This window comes from Dromiciops gliroides, chromosome 4 (genome assembly GCF_019393635.1).
Source record: "Dromiciops gliroides isolate mDroGli1 chromosome 4, mDroGli1.pri, whole genome shotgun sequence".
Classification (NCBI taxonomy): domain Eukaryota; kingdom Metazoa; phylum Chordata; class Mammalia; order Microbiotheria; family Microbiotheriidae; genus Dromiciops; species Dromiciops gliroides.
In genome coordinates this window covers 404624361-404651078 of record NC_057864.1, presented here as the reverse complement: position 1 = coordinate 404651078, position 26718 = coordinate 404624361, and the positions used below count along the sequence as shown (strand labels likewise).

Genomic DNA, 26718 nt, shown 5'->3' with positions numbered 1-26718 from the left:
TCTGGCTTCCTTCAAGACTCAGCTAAAAACCTACTTAATGCAAGAGGCTTTCCTTGCTTCTCCCAACTGCTAGTATTTTCCACTTTGAGAAGACCTGCTGGGGCAGCTAGGTGGCACCATGGACAAAGCACTGGCCCTGGATTCAGGAGGACCTGAGTTCAAATTTGGCCTCAGACACTTGACACTTACTATCTGTGTGACCTTGGGCAAGTCACTTAACCCCAACTGCCTCACCAAAAAAAAAAGAAAGAAAAAACAAAGAGATTGCCTGCCATCTTCTCTATATATTTTGTATTGCTTATTTACACATTGTCTCCCTAATTAGAATGTGAAATTCTTGAGGACAAGGATGATTTTTTGCCTTTCTTAGTAACCTTAGTGCTTAACCATGTCCATTACCTACCTAGTAATCATAAGATAAATACTTGTTGACCAGCTGACTGTTGAAATAGCAAGATGAAAGAAAAAAGAGATGTAAGAGGAATAAGAAAAGATGTTTCAAAATTGAGGGGAAGAAAAAAGAAAAGAATCTATAGCAACATTTTATATAAAGTAATTTTTGCCGAATTTTTATGTCTTCAGGATAGAGGGAGAAAGGCAGAGAAAGGGGCAGCTAGGTAGCACAGTGGATAAAGCAGTGGCCCTGGATTCGGGAGGACCTGAATTCAAATCCAACCTGAGACAGCCGGACAATTCACTGAGCTTTAGGATGATAGCAAGAAGGACTGGGGGTAGCTAGGTGGTTTCGGGGGAAGCTAGGTGGCACAGTGGATAAAGCACTGTCCCTGGATTCAGGAGGACCTGAGTTCAAATCTGGCCTCGGACACTTGACACTTACCAGCTGTGTGACCCTGGGAAGTCACTTAACCCTCATTGCCCCACCAAAAAAATAAAGCAGGGACAGATTTTCAGGAGCAAGCATCTTTCATCCATAATATGAATTCTTCAAAGATTCTGGTGTCTTCTGATTCTTAGTCATATAATATCTTCAAGAAAATATTAGTGTTTTTAAAAGTAGGGCTTTGTTTCATGGTGCAGCTTGGGATTGTTGAAAATGCTGTATATCTTCCAAAACACAGTACTTCCTTTTTAATTAATTTTTTTGGGGGGTGGCAATAAGGGTTAAGTGACATGCCCAGGGTCACACAGCTAGTAAATGTCAAGTGTTCAAGGCCGGATTTGAACTCAGGTCCTCCTGAATCTAGGGACAGTGCTTTATCCACTGTGCCACCTAGCTTCCCCCAGTCCTTCTTGCTATCATCCTAAAGCTCCGTGAATTGTCTGGCTGCACTTTTTTGTCCAAGATAGAAGGACTCATGGGCCAGCTCTTTAGACTCTTTATCTAACTATAACATCAGAAGTATTGAATTGCAGAGAGTACTGCCTCTGGAGCCAGAGATGTGGACTCAAATCCCACCTCAGGCCCTTAGTTTGGCAAGTGACAACTTCCCTGAGCTACAGCCTCCTTATTTGTAAATTGAAAGGATTAGACTAGGTGATCCCTGAGGCCTTTCCACCTTTAAACTAATGACTGCATGGTCCTTGAATCTTCCTTCTTCAGGAACCTTCTATTCAATCAGTTGCTGCATCTTGTTGATTCTGCCACCACAGTCTGTCTTACATTGATCCACTTCCCATGATTTACATGCTCTACTCCAATCCAAGTCCTCATAACAGCTCACCTTGAATATTGCAATAATATCCTAAGTTGTTTCCTATTTTCCAATATCTCTCCACTCCATCTCATCTTACACAAAGCAGCCCAGTTGGTATTTTTTGTTTTTGTTTTTAAAGGCCTGACCATGTAACTCCTTTGATCAAAAATCTTCATTGGTTCCCCAGGGCCCCTAAGATAAAATGAAAAAGCTTCAGCATGACAATTAAGTCCCTCTACAACCTGCCTCCTACATAACCTTCCAGTTTTATTTTATATTATTCCCCTTAAAGGGTTCTTCATTACAGCCAGACTGGCCTACTAGCCATTTCTTGTACATAACCTTCTCTGTTGTGCCTCAGTGCCTTAGCCCAGAATTTAAGATTCTTAAGGACTGGGACTATTTTATTTTTGTCTTTGTGTACTTTGTACTTAATAATCGTTCAGTAAATGTTTATCTAATTGGATGATTGGATTTTTGTATGTATCTTTTTACATGTACGTCGGTCCATACATCCATATACCTACATGGATAGCCTTCACTTTTCTTCCTCATTTGAAAAGATTGTTTGTATTTCATAGGCATCTCACTCCTAGGGGACTGTCTTCTCCAGAATTGGGGTCCTAAATATTCATCTTCTGAACTCTTTAAAATACATTTTCCCACAATCTAGAATGCATGTCAGACTATGTCTAGTTCTTTCCTGATCGTCTGTAATGAACTCAGAAATGGCATGAACACTTCCTTCAGGTGATGCTATGAATAGAATTCTTGGTCTTGTGGGCAGTTAGGTGGCTCAGTGGATAAAGCACCAACCCTGGATTCAGGAGGACCTGAGTTCAAATCCAACCTCAGACACTTGACACTTACTAGCTGTGTGACCCTGGGCAAGTCACTTAACCCTTATTGCCTGGCCAAAAAAAAAAAAAGAATTCTTGGTCTAGGGATATAAAACCTAAATTAAAATCTGATCTCAAATACTTACTAGTTATATGACCCTGGGCAAGTCTCATCTATAATATGAGGATAATAATAGCACCTACCTCCTCTGGTTGTCATGAGGATCAAATGAGATAATAATCCCAAAGCATTTAGCATTGTGTTTGGCATATAGCAAGCACTTTAGAAATGGTAGCTATTCTTATTATTATCATTATTATTGTGTTCATTATTATCAGATTGTGATCACTTCTGATTCAGCAGCCAATCCCTACTTATTGGTCTGAATCAGGTCAAGAATAGCAGTTTATAATTTCCTCAACCATTTGAAAAATGAAAATTTAATTTTCCTTTTATTTCATTTGCATAGCTATTTGAAATAGTTCATGCTGGTACCATTTTTTTTAAGTGAATGATGCACTGGCATTACCATATTGGATCAGTGGTTAGTGTGGATGTCAGGAAGATTTTACTTCAAGTATGACCTCAGATATCAACTGGTTATGTGACCCTGAGCAAATCACTTAAATAACTTCAGCTCCATTTCCTCATCTATAAGACAGAGAAAATCATAGCACCTACCTGATGGGTTTGTTGTGAAGACTAAATGAGTTAACATATGTAGAGTGCTTAGTAAACTGCTAAGCTCTATAGAAATGTTATCTCCTACAGAATGTGTTAATGCTGTGCATTGAATAGCTATCATTTCAAGTCCCTAAAAGATACCATAACTGGTTCTAGATGGAGAGACCAAAAGAAAAATTTCCCTAGCTTCACCTACAGAAATTCAGCTGGTCAGTTTTTCAGGACTAAATGATAAAAAGGCCCTTATCCCATTGCAGTCTCCTACAACATTGCCAGGCTGTCCTATATCCTTCTTGCTGCTGATCTTTAAGACATCTTATTAAATTGGGGATGGGAGGTGGGGCAATGAGGAGGAAAGGGGAAAAGAGTACAACTTCTATGTTGCAGAAACCCTATCAAAACCCTTTTTAATCAGTGTCTGCAGATTTTCAACGTGAAGAAACTGAATCAGCTTCTTAAGTTTAGGATATGTGACATCTTGGTATGTTAGAGTCCTTTTTGCTTTGAAAATACTTGGAATTTATAAAGTCTTTTTTAAAGGCCTTGCTTTTCACCTCAGGATAACCATCTCAAAAAAGAATAAAGGTAGGGGAAAGTGTCCTTGACAAAATAAAGACTTGCACTTGATGAGCCCGTCAGGACAGGGATATATTTATTTCATTTTTTTTCAAACTTATTTTATATAGTGGGGGAAGAAAGAAAAAAGAAAGAAAGGAAAGAAAGAAAAAAAAAGAACCAAAGACTCAGAGCTTGAGGAGCCCCAGGCAACATGCTGATAGAAAGGTTTTGGCTGAATTGGCCTTTTTTTTTTTTAATTCTGCAGTGTTAATATTATAAAAATATTATGGGATACTTTTTATACTCTGCAAAATGCTTTATAATAATCTGTTAATTTTTCCTAGAGCAGAGATATGAATTAGGTTAGTAGCATGACTTTCATTTAGCAGAGGTTCCTTCCCAGAACCTCTAGAGAGTCTGTGTCAAAGCAAAGACTAAAACATTTAGACCAAAGTTTCTAAAGTCTGTTGTTAGAATCCATTCACCTGAAGCAGAATTTCATCTGACCCCTTAAGGTCCCAAAATAGATATTTTCTCAGTTCCTGGAGAAAGAATTTTTTTAATATACTAAGTCTCTCTGTGAGTGACTTCTATCAAACCCACTGCAGGGCTCCCATGAAATGGGCTGCCTCCCCCACTGTGGGTGCTGTCCCTCATCTGTCATAATCTTCATCTGCTTAATTGTTCTGCTGCCATGGTCTCTTCACTTTATTCTACTTGAGCAGTCACCCCACTGGTATGGTAGCTCTGTTGCTATCTCTTGGTGTAGAGTTGGTACTTTAATTGGTAGCCTCAATTGGAAATGTATCTCATCTGTTTACAAATCACCTGCCATTACAACAGTCTCCCCAGAGAATAAGAAGGAATTCTTTCACGGGGTCAACTACTCCCAACTACTACTTAGGCAAGTCATTTAATCTTTTTCCTCAGTGGTAAAATAAAACAATTGGGTAGAATACTCTTTGAGCTTTTTAACTGAAATAGTCCATGAGAGTATCATACTTTCTTCCTAAAATCATTAACAGTTAGAATGAGCTAAGTAAAGGATTGTCACATGACATGGGAATTAGGGGGAGTAATATACCTGTGGTGTCATATTTTGTCTTAGTGCCTTTGGGAGAGAAAATGAGTACTGGACTGAGTCATGTGACCTGATTTCAATTCTGGATATGGCATTAACCATTTGTGTGACCTTAGGCAAATCAATTAAGAAGAAATTGATGGGGCAGCTAGGTGGCATAGTAGATAAAGCACTGACCCTGGATTCAGGAAGACTTGAGTTCAGATTCGACCTATGACATTTGACACTTACTAGCTGTGTGACCCTGGGCAAGTCACTTAACCCTCATTGCCCCACAAAGAAAAAAAAAAAGAAAGAATTTGATGACAATCCTCATTTTTTTTATTGCAGTTGAAATTCTTAGAAAGTTGACTCATGTTCCATGCTAAATTGGCAAAGATATTTACTACCAGAAAGTCACTAAAAATATTGTGACTTCCTTTCATTTGTATTGTTTTAAATATTGGGGGGCTAGCCTGTTTCTAAATTATTGGGGAACTTGGCTGGGTTTTTTTCTAATATATTGTTACTTATAAATTAATGGCTATTGTACCAGTTTTGGCAGCAAGCATGTATTATTAATTAAGATAACATATTACTAAAGTATTGACTGTGTGTCTGACCAACTTTCCCACTAGTGACATGCTCAGTACATTTTGCCACGTGGGAGAGAAGAGAATGCGTTGTTCATTCATGCAGGTCCCAAGCACAAGAGAGCCAGCCTCTTGTGGTCCAGACATGTGGAGGCTCTTACACACTGCTCAAAGCTAATTGGCTAGAATCATTCACTTTCATTCGTTGACATGACCTGAGGGTGGTACATATTAAAATGAGCTGTACCATGCTGACATCAGGGCCTAGTGCAAAGACAAAACCTCTAAGGGGAAAGGCACTTTCAAATAGGTTTGGTTTCTATCTCTACTTTACTGAGTTAGTCTGATTTCTATTGTCTCTGGGCTGACTTTGAAAGAGATCAGCTAAGGTTCCTGAGTTAAGCCCTTGAGTGGGGGAGGAGAGGTTCCCCCAAAACCCATTATCAATATTTATTTTCTTACAAATTATATGGCCACTGAGTCCTCTTCCAACTCTCAAATTCTATAATACTATGGTTTTGGAAAATTCATCCGTAAGATTTTTGTTTATTTTAAGCTGAAAGTTCCCCTAAATGCTCAAAAGCCTACTGTGAATTCTGCTAGGCTTCTTGTTTGTTCTCGAGAATGCTGGTGCACAATTAGCTTACTAAAGCTCTCCCTTAATTTAGTCTTGCTTCATTTCACTGATGATGGTAGTGACTGGATAGAAGTAGGATCCTCAATATTTACATAAATGGCCATAACTTTATTAGGAAAACAGTGATCTTCCTTGGACAAACAACTCAGTAATTGCTTATTTGCTCTTTTTTTAAAAAGAAAAATTATTATTTCATTAAATATTTCCTTATTACATGTAAAAAAATTAACATTCTTTTTATAACAATTTGAGTTCCAAATTCTCTCCTTTCTACTGTCCCTAAACACTTCCTTGACAGGGCAAGCAATTTTATATCAATTATACATGTGATGTAATACAAAGTACATTTCCATATTAGCCATGATACAAAAGAAAACAGAGACTATAAAAGAAAGAAAAATATAGAAAATAAAAAGTATACTTCAAGATGCATTCAGAGTTCATCAGTTCTCTGGAGGTGGATAGCATTTTCATCATGTGTCCTTTTGAATTATCTTGGATCATTGTCTTTATCAGAATGGCCGTCTTTCATAGCTGATCATTCTAACAATTTTGCCATCACTATGTACAATGATCTCCTGGTTCTGCTACCTTCACTTTGCATGAGTTCATATAAATCTTTGCAGTTTTTTCTGAAACTATCCTGCTGGTCATTTCTTATAGCACAATGTATTCTTTCACAATCTTATACAACTACTTGTTTGATAATTGCGTAATTGTTGAACATTCCCTTGAGTCTTGATTCTTACTGTATTATATACCTAATCTCTTCCTCTGTCCACCACTCTAGTTTTTAGCCAATACCAGATTGTTTTGATTATTTCTTTTTGTGCTATAGTTTAAAATCTGGTACTGCTAGACATTTCTCTACATTTTTTATTGGTTCCTTTGATGTATTTTTTTTTTTACTTTTTCTCCTTCTAAATGAATTTTGTTATTATTTTTTCTAGCCCTATAAAATAATTCTTCAGTTCTTTGATTGGCATGGCACTGAATAAGCAAATTAACTTAGGTAGAATTGTTTTTATTATATTGGCTTGACCTACCCATGACTAATTAATATTTCTCCAGTTGTCTAGATATGTCTTCATTTCTGTGAAAAGTATTTTTAATTGTTTTCATATAGTCCCTGGGATTGTCTTGATTGATAGACATCCAAATATTTTATATTGTCTGCAGTTATTTTAAATGGAATTTCTCTTTCTGTCTCTTCCTGCTGGTTTTTGTTGCTAGTATGTAAAAAATTTGATGTTTTATGTGGGTTGATTTTATATCTTGGGGCAGCTAGGTGGCACAGTGGTTAAAGCACCAGCCCTGGATTCAGGAGGACCTGAGTTTAAATCCAGCCTCTGACACTTGACATTTACTAGCTGTGTGACTCTGGGCAAGTCACTTAACCCTCATTGCCCTGCAAATAATAATAATAACAATAAAATTTTTAAAAGGGGGCAGCTACGTGGCACAGTGGATAAAGCACTGGCCTTGGATTCAGGAGGACCTGAGTTCAAATCCAGCCTCAGACACTTGACACTTACTAGCTGTGTGACTCTGGACAAGTCACTTAACCCTCATTGCCCTGCAAATAATAATAATAACAATAATAATAATAATAAAATTTTTAAAAGGGGGCAGCTATGTGGCACAATGGATAAAGCACTGGCCTTGGATTCAGGAGGACCTGAGTTCAAATCCAGCCTCAGACACTTGACACTTACTAGCTGTGTGACCTTAGATAAGTCACTTACAAAAAAAAAAAGATTTTATATCTTGCAACTTTGCTAATGTTGTTAATTATTTCAGTTAGTTTTTAGTGGATTCTCCAGGGTTTTCTAAGTATATCATCATATCATCTGAAAAAAAGTGAAAGGTTTGTTTCTTCATTGCCTATTTTTATTCTTTCAATTTCTTTTATTCTTTTGTCTTGCTGTTATAGCTAGCATTTCTAGTATAATATTGGGTAATAGTGTGGTAATGTTCATCCTTGCTTCAGCTTTGATCTTATTGAGAAGGCATCATGTTTATTCCCATTACAGATTGATTTTTAAGATATAGTCCAGTAACAAAGATTGATGCTAATTCATTTCTTAGCCACTTTGAACATAATTACATTTTTTCTAATCATTCTCATCATTTCCTTCCACCAATCTAATCTTTGTAAAGTGAAATGAGTAAACGTGATAAAATGTATAATGATTGGAATGATGCCACCTGCTGGGGAGTTACTGTAGGAAAGCTCCACCATGAGGAGAAGGTGTCTGAGGGCAAGCCTTGTAGTCAGGTCCTTGGTATCAGGAAGTGACATTTGTTTGAGGGTATTGTCTATCAGAGCTACCAGCCAATCAACTTGAGGAGCCTCCCATTTCTGGGAGGAGGACACGAAGTAGGAAGTGGACACTGGTGGAAGGGTTCTTGCTTTTTTTGGTTCCTGACCTTGCCATGGCAGATCAGATGATAGGGTCTCTTAGAAATAGTTAGATTTTTACCTTTCTCTCTATCTTCACCAAATTATTATTCTCCTTAATAAATGCTTAAAAGTCTAAACCCTTATTAAAGCTTATAATTTATTGGTGACCACTCAATAGATATTTTAGACAGACTAGCTAGAATTTTAGCCCCTTACAAATGATACGTTACAAAAGTCGAGGAGGTGAGATTTTAATTCAGAGGAACTTGAAAGGAGTTTAATACTGTCTGTGTAACTTTGTGTAAGTAATTTCCTCACTCTGGGCCTCAGTTTCTTGGTCTGTTAAATAATTAGTCTAGACTTGGTGAGCTTAAAGATCCCTCCTAGTTGTAAATCTTGTTGCCAGAGAAATAAAGGAAAAAACAGATTGATGAATCATTCATCCAAGTACAAGGTATATTCTTTTTCAAATGCTTTCTATTCACAATGATTCTGTTAATTTCTTTGCTTAATAACAGAATGATTTTGCACACACACACACATATATATATATATACAAATACAACATTTATCTACATATATATATATATATAGAGAGAGAGAGAGAGAGAGACATATAGGAGGTTGTGTTGTTACTTCACAACTTGAATCTAAAATTTTAGTTAGTATTTAAATTGCAATGAAGCTTCCTTTCACTTATTTGCCAAAAAAAAAAAAATAGAGGTTATTATGTAAAAGAGTTTAACTAGAAACAGTACCTGTCAAGGGACTATTGGAAACAGGTACATTGCAAAGTTCTAAGATATAATATGACTGATTAAAGCTGAGGTCTATATTGCTTTAAACCTCTAACCCTCCTCCCAAAAAAGTAGTGGCTTTTCAATATAATTTCTTTTTTTCAATACATTGAGATCAACACAGTTAAGCATTTATTGCCCTGTAAGGAGGTAGTGTGGAGTAGTGGATAGAGTGTTCAACTTGGAGTCAGTAAGACTTTACTTCAGATCCTTCCTCAGGAAGAATCTTACACTAGCTAGCTATGTGATCCTGGGTGAATCAAATCATCTCTCTTGGTTTTAATTTCCTTAGCTGTAAAATGGAGTCAATAATAGTCCCTACTTTACAAGTTTGTGGGGAAAATCAAATGAGTCGATATGTATAAAATACTTTGTAAGCCTTAAAGTGCTATATTAATACTAGTCATTAATATCATTTCCTTCTATATTTGTTCCTTGAGTATAACTAATCTCTCCACTCAGATCCTAATGTAACACTGGGACAATATCTTCTATTTCTTTTGTATACTCCTTGCTCTCTAGCTTTATTTAGAGGCATATAGAAGGTTAAGCTGCATTTTTTAATTTGGTTTTCAATAAAATATGTATCAAATGATCTCTTTTTTAGGTAAGATTTTATCATACATGTTATCATTCATCTTTTCACCCATGCTTTCTTTCACCTGGAAAAGTACTCACCCTCAATTACTATGAACTCAGTAAGCATTTATTAAGAACCTACTATGTGGGTCCTTCTGTTGTGCCGCTATTGAGGCTACAATCGTGCCACAGCCATGGCTATCTGCTACCCCATGGCCATGGGCCTAAACAAGGGCCACAAAGTTACCAAGAACATTTCAAAGTCGCGACACTGCCACTGCTGTGGGCGCCTGACCAAACACACCAAGTTTGTGTGAGATATGATCTGGGACGTGTGTGGGTTTGCCCCTTATGAGAGGTGGGCCATGGAATTGTTAAAGGTCTCCAAGGATAAGCGAGCCCTAAAGTTCATCAAAAAAATGGTGGGAATTCACATCTGAGCCAAGAGGAAGAGAGAGGAGCTCAGCAACGTCCTGGCTGCCATGAGGAAGGCCGCTGCCAAGAAGGACTAGACTGGACCCTGTCTGCCTTGCCCCAGTTACCCAATAAATTACCCAATAAAGATTTGACAAAAAAAAGAAAAAGAAAAAGAAAAAGAACCTACTATGTGCACAGAAGCCAATATACAAATATGCAGAGGGATAGGGAAAGAAGTATATAACATGGACTCTCTATGTGGCTTAAAATATTTTTGGAGACAAAAAAAAATAATATGAGAGAAGGTAGGGATCATAATGAGCTAGAAAAACAAGAAGAGCTCTGGAAATTCAAAGTAAAGAAACTGGATTTTTTTAGGCTAGCAGCATGAGGCATGAGCTTATCCTTTGAGAAACAAGTATGGTCTGACTAAATGGGGAAAAGGATTACATGGAGAAGAAAATTCATGGACAAAGATACAGAGGTATGACTGAAGTTGACAATGCAAAGATCAGGCTGATAAAGGGTTTGTGTTGGTGATCAGTGGGAAATAAAACTGAATAGCCAGGATTAGACTTTCACAGTTAAGCTGAGAAATAGCACATAAGTTAATGGAAATTAGAACTTATTTTTTTTCTTATTAGGAAATTTAATGAAGGCATGATGAATGTTATTATAATTTTCTAAGAAGCTAACACAAAGCATCAGAGCTAGAAGTCTAGATTTTGGTTCTCTACTGGTCTGTGTGTGTGATCATGGGCAAATAAGTTAATTATGCTATTTATTTATTAAGCAATGTCAGAGTCTTAGGTGAAAGCTATTATGTAAGTTCCCTGTGTTATTATTACATGCAACTTGAATAATTTTATTAGAGCATAAATTAGCCACCTGAGCTAACTCTAATAGTCCTCATCCTTTCCTCAGTTGTAAATAAATTGACAAAGGACTTTCAAAGATTTGATGAAGGAATGTTAGCATGTTGAATGTCACACATAGAGTCTTTGCTTTGAGATATATTTGTGTGTGTATACATACAAACATGTATATATACATATCTCATAAATGAATCATTGATAGCAGCAGAGTTGTAGCTAAGTGATATAACTTGAAATTTATTAATATAAGTTGTCTGACATCTCCCATTGTTTATTACATTATATATAGTAGAAAATCAGTAAAAACTATTAAGTAAATGGTATACAGGTGGACAGTTATATATCTTTGGGATTTTAAAAATAGGTAAATGAATAGGTGTTCTTTTGTCCATATTTGTGCTTGCCCTGGGTTATGTTTCCTTTTTCAAATGAACTGTAGAGCTATACAAATAAAATATTTTTATATGTAGCCACGATACCACAAAAAGAGATCATTTGAACTTCTTTAGTGCCTGAGGTTGGCAGAAGGCCACAAGTCATAATTCTGGATAATTCTGGCGGTACTGTTTATTGTGCTCCATTGTCTGCCTTTAAGTTAATTCTGGCTATAACTTTAGATATTAACTTTATCCCTGTTAAGTTTATTACCTTAGCTTATCAGCCTCTTGGCAGAGCTAACCATACATCTTTTCATTTTGGAACACTCGGCTTAATAGAAGAGTATGTTTGAAAGGGATTCATGAATTAGTTCAAAATTAAAAACAATCTGTACCTGACAGCTAATTTTAAGAATTATTTTTATATTTTTATATACATAGTGTACTACAAATAGGAGACACTCAGTAAATGTCTCTTGAGCTGGGTAAGTTTGCCATCAAATAGCCCTCAACCTATATCTTTTTTTCTTAAAGCAGCTAAGAATCATCCATCAATGGCCATTTTTCATTTCTAGAATGGAAATATGTTTTTTTTAAGTCACCTTCCACTTCATTTTACTTTAGAATTGACCATGCTTGACCAATTGTAAGCAAACATCTACTAATAACTGGATTGGTGAACTTGTGCTCACTATTCCTATTTCTGTCTGAACAAGCAAACCATTGACTAATTCTGGAAAGTTTTTACTTCTGGTCACTTAGGTTTCCATGGCACAGAATCCATAAGATGGGTGGTCCATCTCTTACTTGTCATTTTTACCACATGACCTATCCAGCATCTATTTCCATGATGGCCTGACTGAATGCAACTGCCATTATTGATCATATGTGGAGATATTCATTTGCACAAAGACATAAGAAAGATTCATTGAAAAGATTCATTGTTTTCATTGAAAATTGAATGACTACCAGCTTTTTTTTCTTTAAAATGCCTTTTAAAATATCCTCTTTTTTTCCCAAGGATAACTTTTCCTTCCCTATCAGTATGTGATAAGGGTAAAGAAACAACTGTACTTTGTTGCACTATTTCTCAGCAATTACCATATCATCCTTGGATCTTATTAGGGTGCTTGCTTTGGCAATATGTATACTAAAATTGGAATGATACAGAGATTAGCATGGCCCCTATGCAAGGAAGACATGCAAATTCGTGAAAGATCTTATTAGCCACTAGATCGAATTTAGATGTTACCAGGAACCCAGAGATTTGAAAATAACATCAGAAATATTAGAATTTGTTGCCATTGTTGTGACACTGCCATATGTTCTTCAGCTTATATCATGGCCTGTCTTCTTTCATTGAATAATGGTAGATCAAGAAATATTTACCTTTGCTTTCTCATTTTTATGTCATAGGAAACCCTAACTCCTCTAAATAATGATATTCAGCCTACCCCTCCATAAATGCACATTTAATTGTATTGACTTGATGGTAACATCTGTCCAGTCTCCATTAGCCTTCATGAAATTAGAGATGGCCAATACTTATTTATTTAGGGGGCAGCTAGGTGTCACAGTGGATAAAGCACTGGCCCTGGATTCAGGAGGACCTGAGTTCAAATCCAGCTTAAACACTTGACATGTACTAGCTGTGTGACCTTGGGCAAGTCACTTAACCCTCATTGCCTCACCAAAAAAAATGTGTATATATATATTTGAATTGTATATACAGGTGTGTTTATTATTCTGGGTTGCAATCATAGCACAGTTCTAGGCCCTTCCTAAATAGGAGACCACCAGACTACGCCTAAAAAGAAAAGATGCTTGGGTTTTTTATTGTTTCATAGAATTAGTGGGTGCTCTGAAAGGAAGAAAGAGAAAACCACACAGAAGTAGAATCTGGTTATTTCAGTTCTTCGCCTTCAAAGAACATTTTTAAATATTTCAAGTGTATGCAGCATTGTTCTAAGTACTACGGGAATGACAAAGAAATATATGCCACAGTCCTTAGTTTCTTGGGTCTCATATTCCAGTCTTCAATTTAAAATTACAACAACAATAATATTTACAGTTGATATTTATGTATCACTTTAAGGTTTGCAAAGTACTTTATATGCATTAAATTATTTGATCCTTATAACAACTTTGAGAGGAAGGTATGATTATCCCTCTCTTGTAGATCATTAGGGAGGTTTAGAAGAGCTATTGACTTGCCTATGGTCACATAGCTAGTAATGTCAGATTATGGGTCTTCATGACTTCGTGTCCAAAACTCTCACCTTGGACCACTGTTGTTGTTCAATTTTCAGTTGTGTCCTGCTCTTCATGACCCCATTTGGGGTCTTCTTGGCAAAGATACTAGAGTAGTTTACCATTTCCTTCTCCAGCTCATTTTACTGATGAGGTAACTGAGATAAACAAGGTTAAGTGACTTGCCCAGGGTAACACATCTTGTAAATACCTGGGGCCAGATTTGAACTCAGGAAAATGTCTTCTTGACTCTAGGCCCAGCACTCTATCCACTGTACCACCTAGCTGTACTGGGAACCTTAGTATCTCACAATAAAATAACAATTCAAAATAAAGATTCAAAGGTGTTGTTGTTTTTTAAATTATGAACATCTCCTTATTTGTGTACTATGGTTGCTACCTGTTTTTCTTATAGCAACGTTGTTATAAACCTGGTATATATGATAATATGGGGCAGCTAGGTGGAGTAAGTAGATAGAGTTCTAGACCTAGAGTCAGGAAGACCTGAATTCAAATCCATCCCCAGACACTAGCTCTGTGACATTGAAAAATTCACTTAACCCTGTTTACCTCCATTTCCTTATCTGTAAAATGAGCTGGAAAAGGAAATGGCAAACACTCCCGTTTCTTTACCAGGAAAATCCCAAATGAGGTCACAAAGAGATGGAATGACTGAAAAACAACATATGATATTTTCACCTCTGCCATTTCCTTTTTCATACTTCTCATCTGAACCCCTGGATTGACATTAACTCACTAGGTCCTGCCAAGTATACTCAAAAATGTATTTTTTCTTATTATTGACTACAAAAAGACAGTTCCACTGCTGCCATCTAATTATTTCTTTTAGCAAATAGTCAGAGAGAGGAGGCTATCTTTTCTTTAAACAGAGACCCTCCTTTACTGATTCTTTTCTGATAAATAACAGAGTGAATTCAAGGCTATTTATTGTTTTCCATTTGCTTAAATAGGTCATTGAACACTACCCAAAACAAAAGTTAAGCTATTTTGAAAAAAGAAAAAGAAAACAAAAACAAACAACAGCAAAAGCCAAATTTTTTGGCCCATTTGTTTTTTAATATTTCCTGAGTTGCTGTCTTTTTCTCTGGTCTCTTTAACAGCGGGGGAAATGAGGGTTCCTTATAGTACCAGTAGATAAGCAAGCATATATTGTGCTTCAGAGTTCTAGTAAATGTGTATGTGTCTTAAGGTCAAGGCTAAAGGTTCTGATATTTGCATATTTACAGGCAGCTTATTCACGCTGAGGTTGTGTCTAAAAATCATAAGCTGAAGCCATGATTTGACACTTACTGAGTTAATGTAATCAATGCAGACAGCCTGCCCAGATAATTCAGGTGCCAAAATTCACTGAATTGTCCTCTTTAGCTTTTTATGATGATCAAATTAACGGCACAGCTACCAACTCTGAAATTTCTGTTTTGCTTTTCACTCCATAGACCCAATTTCTCTGCCCTTTATTCATTCATAAGCTTCACTAAGTCACTGAGCAGGACTGAAAACGTGTTTAATGTGGAATTCCAAGGAAGAATTCCTGTCGCTACTCCAGTAAACGATTTTGGCTTAACTATAGGTGACATGTTGCTCTCTGAGTCATGGCTGAATCATGCCCAAGGGTGGTATTGATGTCACCTTGCTTACATATTTCAAATGAAATGTAAAATGGATTGTAGAATCCCCCATGGTTACTCAAAGTTTCTTGGTGCTGTCTATTTTTTAAAATGAACTATGTACATTCCAAACTATCATTATATGTTTCCCTCCCTAGTTCTTTTCTTTTCAATAGAAATAAACACTTCACTTCATTCATTGTATCTTTCCAATAAAAAAAAAATACCTTCATTTCATTCCAGAGATCTCTTTAAGAATTTATGTATCTTGGGGCACAGTGACCCTAGAGCTAGGTGGAGCACTGCCCCTAGAGTTAGGAGGACCTGAGTTTAAGTCTGGCCTCAGACACTTAACACTTACTAGCTGTGTGACCTTGGGCAAGTCACTTAATCCCAATTGCCCTGCAAAAAAATAAAATGTATCTTAAGGATCTGAATCGTCTATAGATCATAATAGATGATGATACAGTGATTCTACTATTATAGTTAAAATTCGCTACAGCAAGACCGGGAAGAATAAAAAGGCCCTGAAAGAACTATCTCCCTACAACCATCTTTATTTTCTTTCTCTAACTTGAGCTAGCACCCTAATTGCCCTCCAGGATTTTTGAAACCTAGTATGGAAAACACATTTGCTTGAAAGAATGAGTACTAAAGCATCATCTTGTTATTCTCTCTTGTAGAGTCATTATGATGAGTACTGCATATGCATGACATACCAGATGATGCAATAGATACTGTATTTACCATGAGGATTTTATATATAAATATATGCATGTGTGTATGTGCCATATGCACATATATATGTGTATGTATACATATCTATGCATGGATATGTATATATGTATAGCCATGTAGCCTAAGAGCTTGTTAATTCTCAAAATAGTCCTGTATTCAAGTGTCCTTGTGTAAGGATATGTGTTATCACCACCATTATTCAATATTGTCCTAGAAATGCTACCTATAGCAGTTAGACATGAAAAAGAAATTGAAGGAAAAAGAATAGGCGACGAGGAAACAAAACTATCACTCTCTGGAGATAATGTGATGGTATATCTAGAGAATCAACTAAAACACTGGTTGAAACAATCAACAAATGGCTATCTCTCTAACCAGTGTTTGTATACTAATGACAAAGAATTCACTGTTAAAGACAATCCATTCTTTTTTAATCCTTTTTGTTATCTCTAGTCATTAAGAAGTTCTTCCTTACATTGAAAATAAATTTTCTCCACTATAATTTACACCCATTGTTACTAGTCCTAACCTCTGGGACCAAATGGATTAAGCGCAATATCTATTCCTTAGGACAACCCTGTAGATTACAAAAGATACCTCTCATGTCCTTACCTACTCCAGCAATCCTAGTCTTCTCTCTTCTAGGGTGAACATCACTAGTTCTATCTTTCAACAGCAATATAACATGGTTCTTTGTAATCTCATTCTGTTGGTTGCTCTGTTTCTTGCTTATACTTTTAAATTATTCTTTAACATAGCTTTCAAGTTTAAAGCATGAAATAGCTTATAAATATGCTTCTGAAATGTAGCACCTAGAATAACTTCCATTCTTACTGCACCTTAAGGTTTGTAAAATGTTTTTCTTGCAACTGAAGGGAATGATTTGATGGCATAGTATTAGGAGCAGGAGACTTGGAGTCAGAAGGGATTTGGTTTTGAGTCTAGTTGCTGTGTGACATAGGGCAGATCATTTAACCTCCATGAACTTTGGTTTCTTCCTCTGTGCAATGGGGATAATAATACCTGTGGTACCTGGCTTCTAGGTAGTTGGGAATCAAATGAGGCAATGTAGAGAAAACATTAAGGAACCAAGTAAATGTCAGTTATTTTTTATTTTGTGATCTAACCAAGGCAGAAGACTGTAGCTCTGTTCCCTCTCTTATTTTAAACCCTCTGTTTTGATTAATACACCTTAGTGCCATGTCATGGATGACTGTGCTTTTTGTCCATTAAGATGCATGGATCTATAATCCATGGACTTCCATCTAGCCATACCTCCACAGCACTCTATAGGGGCAGTGTATATTTTAAAATTAGGTGTAGGGTGCTGCATTTACTCCTATTTTATTTCCTATTTTACATTATTTTTGTCACTAATTCTTACAGTTATTTATAGAAAATTGTAAAAGGTAAGGTTCTCTAAACTAGTCCAAGTCTTTATTAGCAAATATTTGAAAGATCATTTTAGAAACCATCACATCCTATGTCTACTGCTGACTAACCTGTGTAACCTTGGACAAGTTGTTTAATATCTCTAGCCTCCATTTCCTCCTCCATAAAATGTTGGGTGGGGCGAAGAAATGAAATGAAATGTCCTTGGAGGTCTCTTCCTGCTCTAAATATGTGCTCCAATGATTTAATCTAATTCCTACCTAAATCATCATAATTGTCAACATTAAGAATAATAGCTTACATTTCTATAATACTCAAAAGTTTACAAAGTGCAGGTAGATTGGTGCTTAAGTGTGATAAAAAAATGGAGACTATTTCTACATATGACCATCAAAAAACAATAGCCTTCCTTTTGTCCCAGCAATACCACTTCTAGGTCTGTACCCCAAAGAGATCAAAGGAAAAGGGAATGTATATGCATAAAGATTTATAGCAGCTCTTTTTGTGGTGGCAAATAATTGGAAATTGAGGAGATGCCAATTTATTAGGGAATGGCTGAACAAGTTGTGGTATATGATTATGATGGACTATGATTGGGCTTAAAAAATGATGAGCATTGGGGGAACCTGGGTGGTACAGTGGATAAAGCACTGGCCCCGAATTCATGAGGACCTGAGTTCAAATCCGGCCTCAGACACTTGACACTTGCTGTGTGACCTTGGGCAAGTCACTTAACCCTCATTGCCCTGCAAAAAAAAAAAATTTAATTAAAAAAAAAAGAAATGATGCTTTCAGAAAAACCTGGGAATACTTACATGAACTAATGCAAAGTAAAATGAGGAGAACCAAGAAAATATTGTGTACAGAAGCAGCAATGTGGTATGATGCTCAACTGTGAATAACTTAGCTATTCTTAGCAATACAATGATCCAAGATGAAAAATGCTATCCATCATCAGAGAAAGAAGTGATGACATCTGAAAGCAGATCATGGCATCCTTTTTTTTTTTAACTTTTTTTAACTTTCCTTATTATTCTTGGGTTTGTTGTTGTTGGTTTTTTTTTTTTTGTCTGTGTTTTCTTTTGCAAAATGGCTAATGTGGAAATGTTTTGCTTGACTATACATATGTAATCTATTGAAAATTGCTTACCTTCTCAAGAAGGGGTTAGTGAAGGGAGAGGGAGGAGAACTTAGGACTCAAAATTTAAAAAAAAAACCTAATGTTAAAATTTTTTTGTTTACATGTAATTGAAAAAAATTAATCAGATATTTTAAAAACTTAAGCATTACTATAGAAAAACAGAAATTTAAATATAATCATGTACCACTTTTTCTTATGAACCTTATTCAGGGAATTTTTTCAGTTAAAATTAAAAAATGTATGTCATCCTAGTTTAATTTGGTATCTTTGAAGCTAGTGGGCTTACTAATCCTCACAGCTGGTCCTTTCTTCAAGACTCTGGTGTTCCTACTTGTAATGTTAACAAGTGGCAGTGGATCTTAATTGAGAATTCTTTTCTTTTCTCACTAATGCCAGTCAATCCAGGAACTCATCTATGCATGATTCTGGAAGAACTAACTTCTTTATCATATTTCATCTTAAGGTGTTATCCAACTGTCTTGAATGGACTCAAGAGGGTTCCATGCTTCTATATATCTGTACAATTTTCTCCTGCATCTTTGGGTGTTGGACATGAATAAGAATTATGAGATGCTGCTTGTTCATTTTTCTTTTCCCTGTTTTTCATGCTTCTCCTCTTCCAATCAGCCTTAGACCAATTTAGGTAAGTTATTAGACTCCAAAGTATGTCATCGAGACACCCAAAAGCTGCCCATCAATTTAAATTTTTGCAGTTACTTTCCATGCCTGATTCTGTTATATGCTCTGCATTCACTATGTGTAAGCAATTAAAATGATATTGTTTTCTCTGTGCTGTTCTTTGTTTACTGATAATCATTCTCTAGAATATTTACTCTTTTTAAAATTAAATATTTTAATTGATAGAAATTTATTTTTTCTCCCTCTGACTCTAATCCCTTTGAAAAAACAAAACAAAACAAAGCAAAAAAAAAAAAAAACCAAAGGAAAAAAGTCTTTGTAAGAAATATGCATAGTCAAGAAAAACAAATTCCCTCATTGGCTATGTTTAAAAAATATGCCTCCTTCTGCACTCTGAAATCCATTAGCTTTGTTAGGAGGTGGATAGTGTGCCTCATCAGTGGTCCTCTGGAATCATAATTGGGTATTACTTTGATCAGAGTTTGTAAAGCTTTCAAAATTGTTTATTTTCACAAAGTTATTGTTATTGCCTCCATCCTTCTGTTTCTGTTCATTTAATTCTTCATCAGTTTTACAAGTGTTCAGAATTGTTCATTTTTATAATATTGACATTATATATTTTTTGATTCTTCAGACTCCTCTCTACATCAGTTCATACACGTTTCAGGTCTCTTTGATATTATCTATTTCTTCATTTATTATACCAGAATGGTATTCAATTATATTTGTATTCCGCAATTTATTCTTCCATTCTCCAAATGATGGACAGCCCCTTCATTTTCAGTTTTTTACTACTACTAAAAGGGCTGCTATAAATATTTTTGTAAATATAGGCAACATTCTTTTTTTTCTTTAATTTATTTTGGGTATAGGCCTAGCAGTAATGTAATATCTTTCTGTGTATGATTCCACATTGTTTATCAAAATAGTTATATTCATTCACAGATTTACCAACATGCCTGTTTTCCCACAGTCTCTCCAACAATTATTTTCTTTTTTTGTCATTTTGCCGATCTAATGGGTGAGAGGTGGAACCTCAGAACTTGCCTGTCTCTAATTGTTATTTATTTAGAGCATTTTTTTCAGATGGTTATATTTAGTCTGATGTCTCTCCCAACCCCACCCCATGACTGCCTGTTCATGTCTTTAGACCATTCATTGACTGGGGAAAGACTTATTCTTACAAATTTGAATTAGTTGCATATATGTGTTGGAAATGATATCTTTATCAAAGAAACTTGCTGTAAAGATTTTTCCAAGTTTTTTCTTTTATTGGATTTATTTATGCAAAACTCTTTATATCATGTAACAAAAATTATTAATTTTGTCTTCTATATTCTTATCTCTCTTGTTTGCTTGTGAACTTTGTTCTAACCATAGATCTGATCGGTAATTTTTCCTATGTCCCTAATGTACTTATGGTATGATATTTTATATGCATTTTTCTTGGTATAAGGTACAAGGCATTAGATGAAATCTAACTTCTATACTGCCATCCAATTTTGTATTTATTGAACACTAGTATACTAGATTTTTTTGCTTTTATATGCTGCGTAGCTAATCTGTTACACTGATTGAATTCTATTTTTACCTACTACCAAATTGTTTTGAAAATGAATATAGTATAAGATTGAGTACTGCTAGACCCCTTTGTTCCCACTTCTTTTTTTTTTTTTTTTTTTGCGCGGGGCAATGGGGGTTAAGTGACTTGCCCAGGGTCACACAGCTGGTAAGTGTCAAGTGCCCACTTCTTTTTAATTATTTCTTTTGCGTTTCTTTCTTTGTTTTTTGTCTCCATATGAATTGGGTTTTTTCTAGTTCTTTAAATTAATTATTTGGCAGTTTGTTTGGTATGCCATTGAATAAGTAAATTAATTTAACAAATATTGTAATTTTTGTATCTTGTCTGACTCATGAACAATTAATATTTATTCAGTTACTTAGGTCTCTATTTTGTAAATATTGATTCACAATTGTAGTTTATAAAATGCCTTTGTATGTATTAATAGGTAGACTCCCAAGTAATTTGTACATTCTGTAGTCATTTTAAATAAAATGTATTTTTCTATCTCTTCCTCCAGGAAGTAATATTTATTCTGACTCTTCTCTAGGATACTGAACATCAATTAAAGATTAACTTAACTTTTTAATTTGAAAGCATTGTTAATTTGTACATTAAACCTTCATTGAAAATGTTTTCCTACACTTTTATATTACTGTAAGCCATTGTTTTTCCTTGAATTTAGTCTATGGATTTTTTTTCTTTATACACAGATAAATAAGTCAATTTTTAGTCACTGTAGATTCCAAATGTATTGTTCACCTAGCATTAGCCAATTGATAAATGTTCGAAAAATATAAACAGGCAGTTTTCAGATGAAAAAATCAAAGCTATCGGTAATCTTATGAAAAACGTTCTAAATCACTATGGATTAGAGAAATGCACATTAAAATAACTCTAAATCCACCAAACACCTATCAGATTGACTAATATAACAATCGGAAAATAACAAATGTTGGAGAAGTGGTAGAAAAATAGGTATACTAATTGCACTATTGGTGGAGTTGTGAACTGATTTAATCATTCTGGAGAACAATTTGGAATTATACTCAAAGGCCTATAAAACTGTGTATAACACCCTTTGATCCAATAATATTCATACTAGGTTTGAACCCCAAAGAGATCAGAGAAAAAGGAAAAGGACCTATATGTACTAATATGTGGCAGCTCTTTCTGTGATGGCAAAGAATTGGAAATTGAGAAGATGCCCCTCAGTGAGGGAATGGCTGAGATGGAATACCATTATGCTATAACAAATGATGAGCAGTATGCTTACAGAAAAGCCTGGGAAGACTTACATGAACTGAAGCAAAATGAAATGTGTAGAACCAGGAGACTGTTGTACATAGTAGCAGCAATATGGTATGATGATCAACTGTGAATGACTTAGCTATTCTCAGCCATACAATGATCCAAGACAATTCTGAAGGATTTATGATGAAAAAAAAATGCTGTCCATCTTTAGAGAAAGAAATGATGATGTCTGAATGCAAATTGAAGAGTACTTTTTTATTTTCTTTATTATTCTTTTATCTTTTTGTCTACTTTTTAGGTAATATGGCTAATATGGAAATGTTTTGCATAACTGCATGTGTGTAATCTATACAATTTGCTTGCCTTCTATAGGAGGGGGGAGAGGGAAAGAATTTCAAACTTAAAATGTTAAAAAAAAATAATATGAAAGTTTTGAAAAAAATTGCTCATCCAGGATGTTTTGAAAGTATAGTCTTCCTTTACAACTTTAAGTCACTTTAAAATTCTTGGTCCTGTCAGTGAATTTCCTGTAACTTGAATCCCTGAAGAACATTAGCTGATATAAGACCTAAGTGATTTTTTTTCTCATATCTTTATTAAAATTATACAGAGTACCTGACTTATTTTCTATTGATGTTTTTTATTTAAAAAACTATTTTAATTTTAGTAACAGTAAATATAACCTATATTTAAAACTGATCCTTTTCTTAAGTTTTAACTCACAGTTTCTTATATGACAAAGCTAACCTTATGGTCTTTGGTTAAGATCACTCTCTGGGGTTCTTTGACACATTTTCCATTTTCTTCTTTTGAATGTATCATAACATCATTGTCATCTATACATCTATATCAATGGCGCCATTTTTATCAGTAATTGGTATTTTGTAATGATTTTCATTATTGAGATACATTTGTCCCTGACATTAGTTCTTCCCTGTATCCAAATTGTTTCCATGTTGGTAAAATATGTCAAGTTTCTGGGTCTTGCTGTTGTTACACCATCTGTGCCATCTGTTCTGAGTTTGCTTGTTTCTCATTTTGGTAGCATTTTCTTCCTTTACTTCTTTCTGTCTTATTGCCATTTCTCATTGTTCTCTTCTTCCAGCACCCAATTGATGGTTTATTAGTTGTTGGTTTTGTCATTTTATTTCCTGCTGTTTCCTAGCAGGGAGTATTCTAATTATGGTAGAAAGTGCACATTCATTTGATAAATACTTTGTTTATCAAAACGTAAAGGACAGTGAAATTTTCTACCATGAATATATACCAGCCACTTCCAGACTGAATGCTACATCAGAATGATCGGTCTTTCCAGATGTAGCTTCATGAGCTTAAGTGCTTTTTTTTTAATCTTTGTTTTATGTACTAGAACAAATGTACTAGAACAAATTCTCCAGTTGAAAAGGCTATAGAATGTTTTGATGGGGTAAATATAATGACACAGCAAGATGCTCTGCGTGTGTTTTTAAGAAATTTATTTGTATCATTAGCATGAACAGTGCTTATTTACTAATTATTTTAAGCCATTATAGTAGGGATTCTTTTTCACTAGCACTTCCAACCTGATGATACTCCAGTATCTAATGTTAGAGCTCAAAATCTTACCTTGTACACTTCTAAGTTACTTACTGTCAACCCTCTCCTTGCCAACATGCCCCCTCTTTGAGGAACCTACCAAGAAAGGGTGTTTAGTTAGCAGTAGTTTTATAATCAGAAACATCCTTTACTCCTCTAATTCCATTTTCACAGTCTTGAAGAAACTGGAAAGTATCTTTCCTTAACAAAATGAGCATGCCTTAAAAAAAATTATTCACAGTAGAAAAGTTAACATCAGAAGTCTGAAATATTGTTAGAATGGGAAGGGGAACTTAGATATCATTTAGTCCATTCTATCCTCCTTCCCCTTTTAACAGATTAGAAGTTAAGGATGAGAAGTTAGGTGACTTGTCCACGGTTACATTGCAGTGAATCATACAGTCAAGAATTTAATTCAGGCCTGGTGATTCCAAATGCAATTTCTCTATTATAACACTTGCCTCCAGTTTATACAGGAAGAAAAAGAAATAAAGATACTGTTCAGAATTACAAAAAAAAAAAAATAGTGACAGAAACAGGACTGGGGTATCATTGTTTCTGATAAATATTCTCAGAAATATAACATGTCAGGGGGACCCATCCAGGAAACAAACTCCTTTGGCATCAAGTTGTCAGAGGTAGATGACATTTATGCAACACTGTCAGCTTTTTTTTACTAGGTTGATGTCAAGATCAAGAAAGTTTATTTCTACTGTGATATATTTTATCTGGTTTTCAGACTTCACTACTTAAAAAGAATAGTCTTCCTGTGTGAGGCTCAATTTGGGGGGACTAGTCAGTGCCCACTTTGTGTCAGGCACTATGCTAAGCACTTCTGCTTTGTCTAAAAATTGATAACCATAAATTTCTGAAGGAAGAAATAAGGGGTTTCAGAAAAGAGAATTTCCAAAAGATCTGAGGGACTTCAAATTCATCATAGTGTAACATGATAGCTAAAATAGTTTACAGGATTTTAGGTTACATTTATAGCTGTCTAACGATAGCTAGCCTTTATATAACAATTTATGGTTTCCAAAGTGCTTTATGTATGTTATCTCATTTCTTCCTCATAACAACCCTATAACTCAGGTGCTAGTATTATCTACATTTTACAGATGAGGAAATCAAGGCTGGTAGGGGGTTAAGTGACTTGCTCAGGATAACATAAGCATCTGTGGCAACATTTACACTTAAGTCTTCTTGACTTCAAGTTCAGCATTCTAGGCACATTTAGAAAAGCATAGTATCTAAAACAAGGGAAGTTGCTCCCACTGTACTAGTAGTAGCTAGACTATATCAGAAACATCCTAATTCTTTTGGGGAATGACATTTTGGGAAGAGCATGAGCAAGATGAAAATCATCCTGGATGATGAGGGGAGATAAACACCAGGAAACTTGATGATTGGTTATAAGAATAGAGAAAAAGAGCACATGAATTCCATCTTCAAGTGTTTCAGTGGCTGTTATAGGGAAGATTATTACTTGTTTGTCTTGGTCACAGATGCCATAACTGGGGAACAATGAATGAAATATAAAGAAAGTCATATCTAAACTCAGTGGAAGAAACACCGCCCCCTTTTTTTAACAATTAGAGCTATTCACAAGTAGAACGGGCTACCTCAGGATATGATGCAGTGATAATGATGATGATAATAATGAGGAGAAATAGGAGGAGGAGGAGGAGGAGGAGGAGGAGGAGGAGGAGGAGGATAGGTAGTACATAGTGCTTTAAGATCACAAAGTACAAAAAAAAAAATTACAGAGTACCTCATGAATGTTATCTCATTTTATCCTTATAACAACCCACAGAGATAGGTGTTTTCATTATGTTCATTTTACAGATGAGGAAACTGAGGTAGGTAGTGTTAAAGTGATTTGTCCAGGGGGCAGCTAGGTGGCACAGTGGATAAAGCACTGGCCCTGGATTCTGGAGGACCTGAGTTCAAATTTTACCTCAAACACTTGACACTAGCTGTGTGACCCTGGGCAAGTCACTTAACCCCCATTACCCAGCAAAAATAAATAAATAAATAAATAAATAATAAATAAAGTGACTTGTCCAGAGGTAAACATTTAATAAGTGCCAAGGGCTGGCTTTGAACTTAAATGTGTCTGATTCCAGGTCCAACTCTCTACTGTGTCCCCTGGATGCATTTTCCTTTCTCACCATTTGTATAACCACTTGTTAGGGATGTTGGAGAGGAGATCCTTCTTTAGATATGAGTTGGACTAGGTGAATTCTGAGATTCTCCCAAATCTGAGAACCCATGATTCTCTTTGAAAATAATTTGAAATAATGAGAATATGTGCAGTTGTACAAGAAGATATAGCCATGCAAGGAGAGGTTTTGTCATGGTGAAAACATGAAGAGGGATTTTTTTTTTGAGCTGGCATATGAACATCAGAAGTTTTTTCTTCACTCTTCATTCATCCATTCATGCAACATTTATTGAATGCCTGTCTTTGAAACTCCTCTTTCTAATATTTTTTGTTACCATTCTCTGCTTAATCATGGTTGATGACCCAACTATAAAAGAAGAGGGAGATGATTAATTCAGTTTTCCTACCACCATGACCACTGCCACTTTCCCTGAATCTCTTTCCCTTCTTATTTCCCCTAGTGTCAATGTTTTACAATTTGTCTTGGCATCCAGCTGTGTTTTGTCTCTTCTAAGAGGAAGAGTGTTGTATTAAAGCAGGGTGGGATGATATCTTCTGCAATTTATTATTTTGATTCTTTTGTAGATGTTCTGGGCTGAGTGATCAGGACTCTCCCATGTTTTGTCAAAGCTGGAAAATGTAATTCCCTTGAAATGCTTTTTTTTTGTTGTTATGTGGCTTCTCTTGTTTAAATCTTTACTTTTTAACATGGGCTGCACTGCCTTCCTAAGGGTTGGGGACTAGACTTGTGATTTCAATTGTATATGGATCTCCAAATGAAGAATATCATCTGTCGATGATATTCTTTGTAGCTAAAAGTCTTATCAAGAAGCTTACAGTGTTTAGAGGTTAAATATCTTGTCCAGGACCACACAACCAGTATATGTTAGAGGTAGGATTTGA

The 26718-nt window shown here is 35.5% G+C and overlaps 1 protein-coding gene and 2 pseudogenes across 2 annotated transcripts in view; all 3 read left to right on the top strand.

The window, feature by feature from the left end:
• Window positions 1-26718, top strand: part of PRKN (parkin RBR E3 ubiquitin protein ligase) — a 1788167-nt gene that overhangs the window by 348171 nt on the left and 1413278 nt on the right. The gene's annotated exons all lie outside the window — the stretch shown is intronic.
• On the top strand, window positions 10002-10319 carry LOC122726648 (annotated as a pseudogene).
• On the top strand, window positions 12603-12701 carry LOC122727034 (annotated as a pseudogene).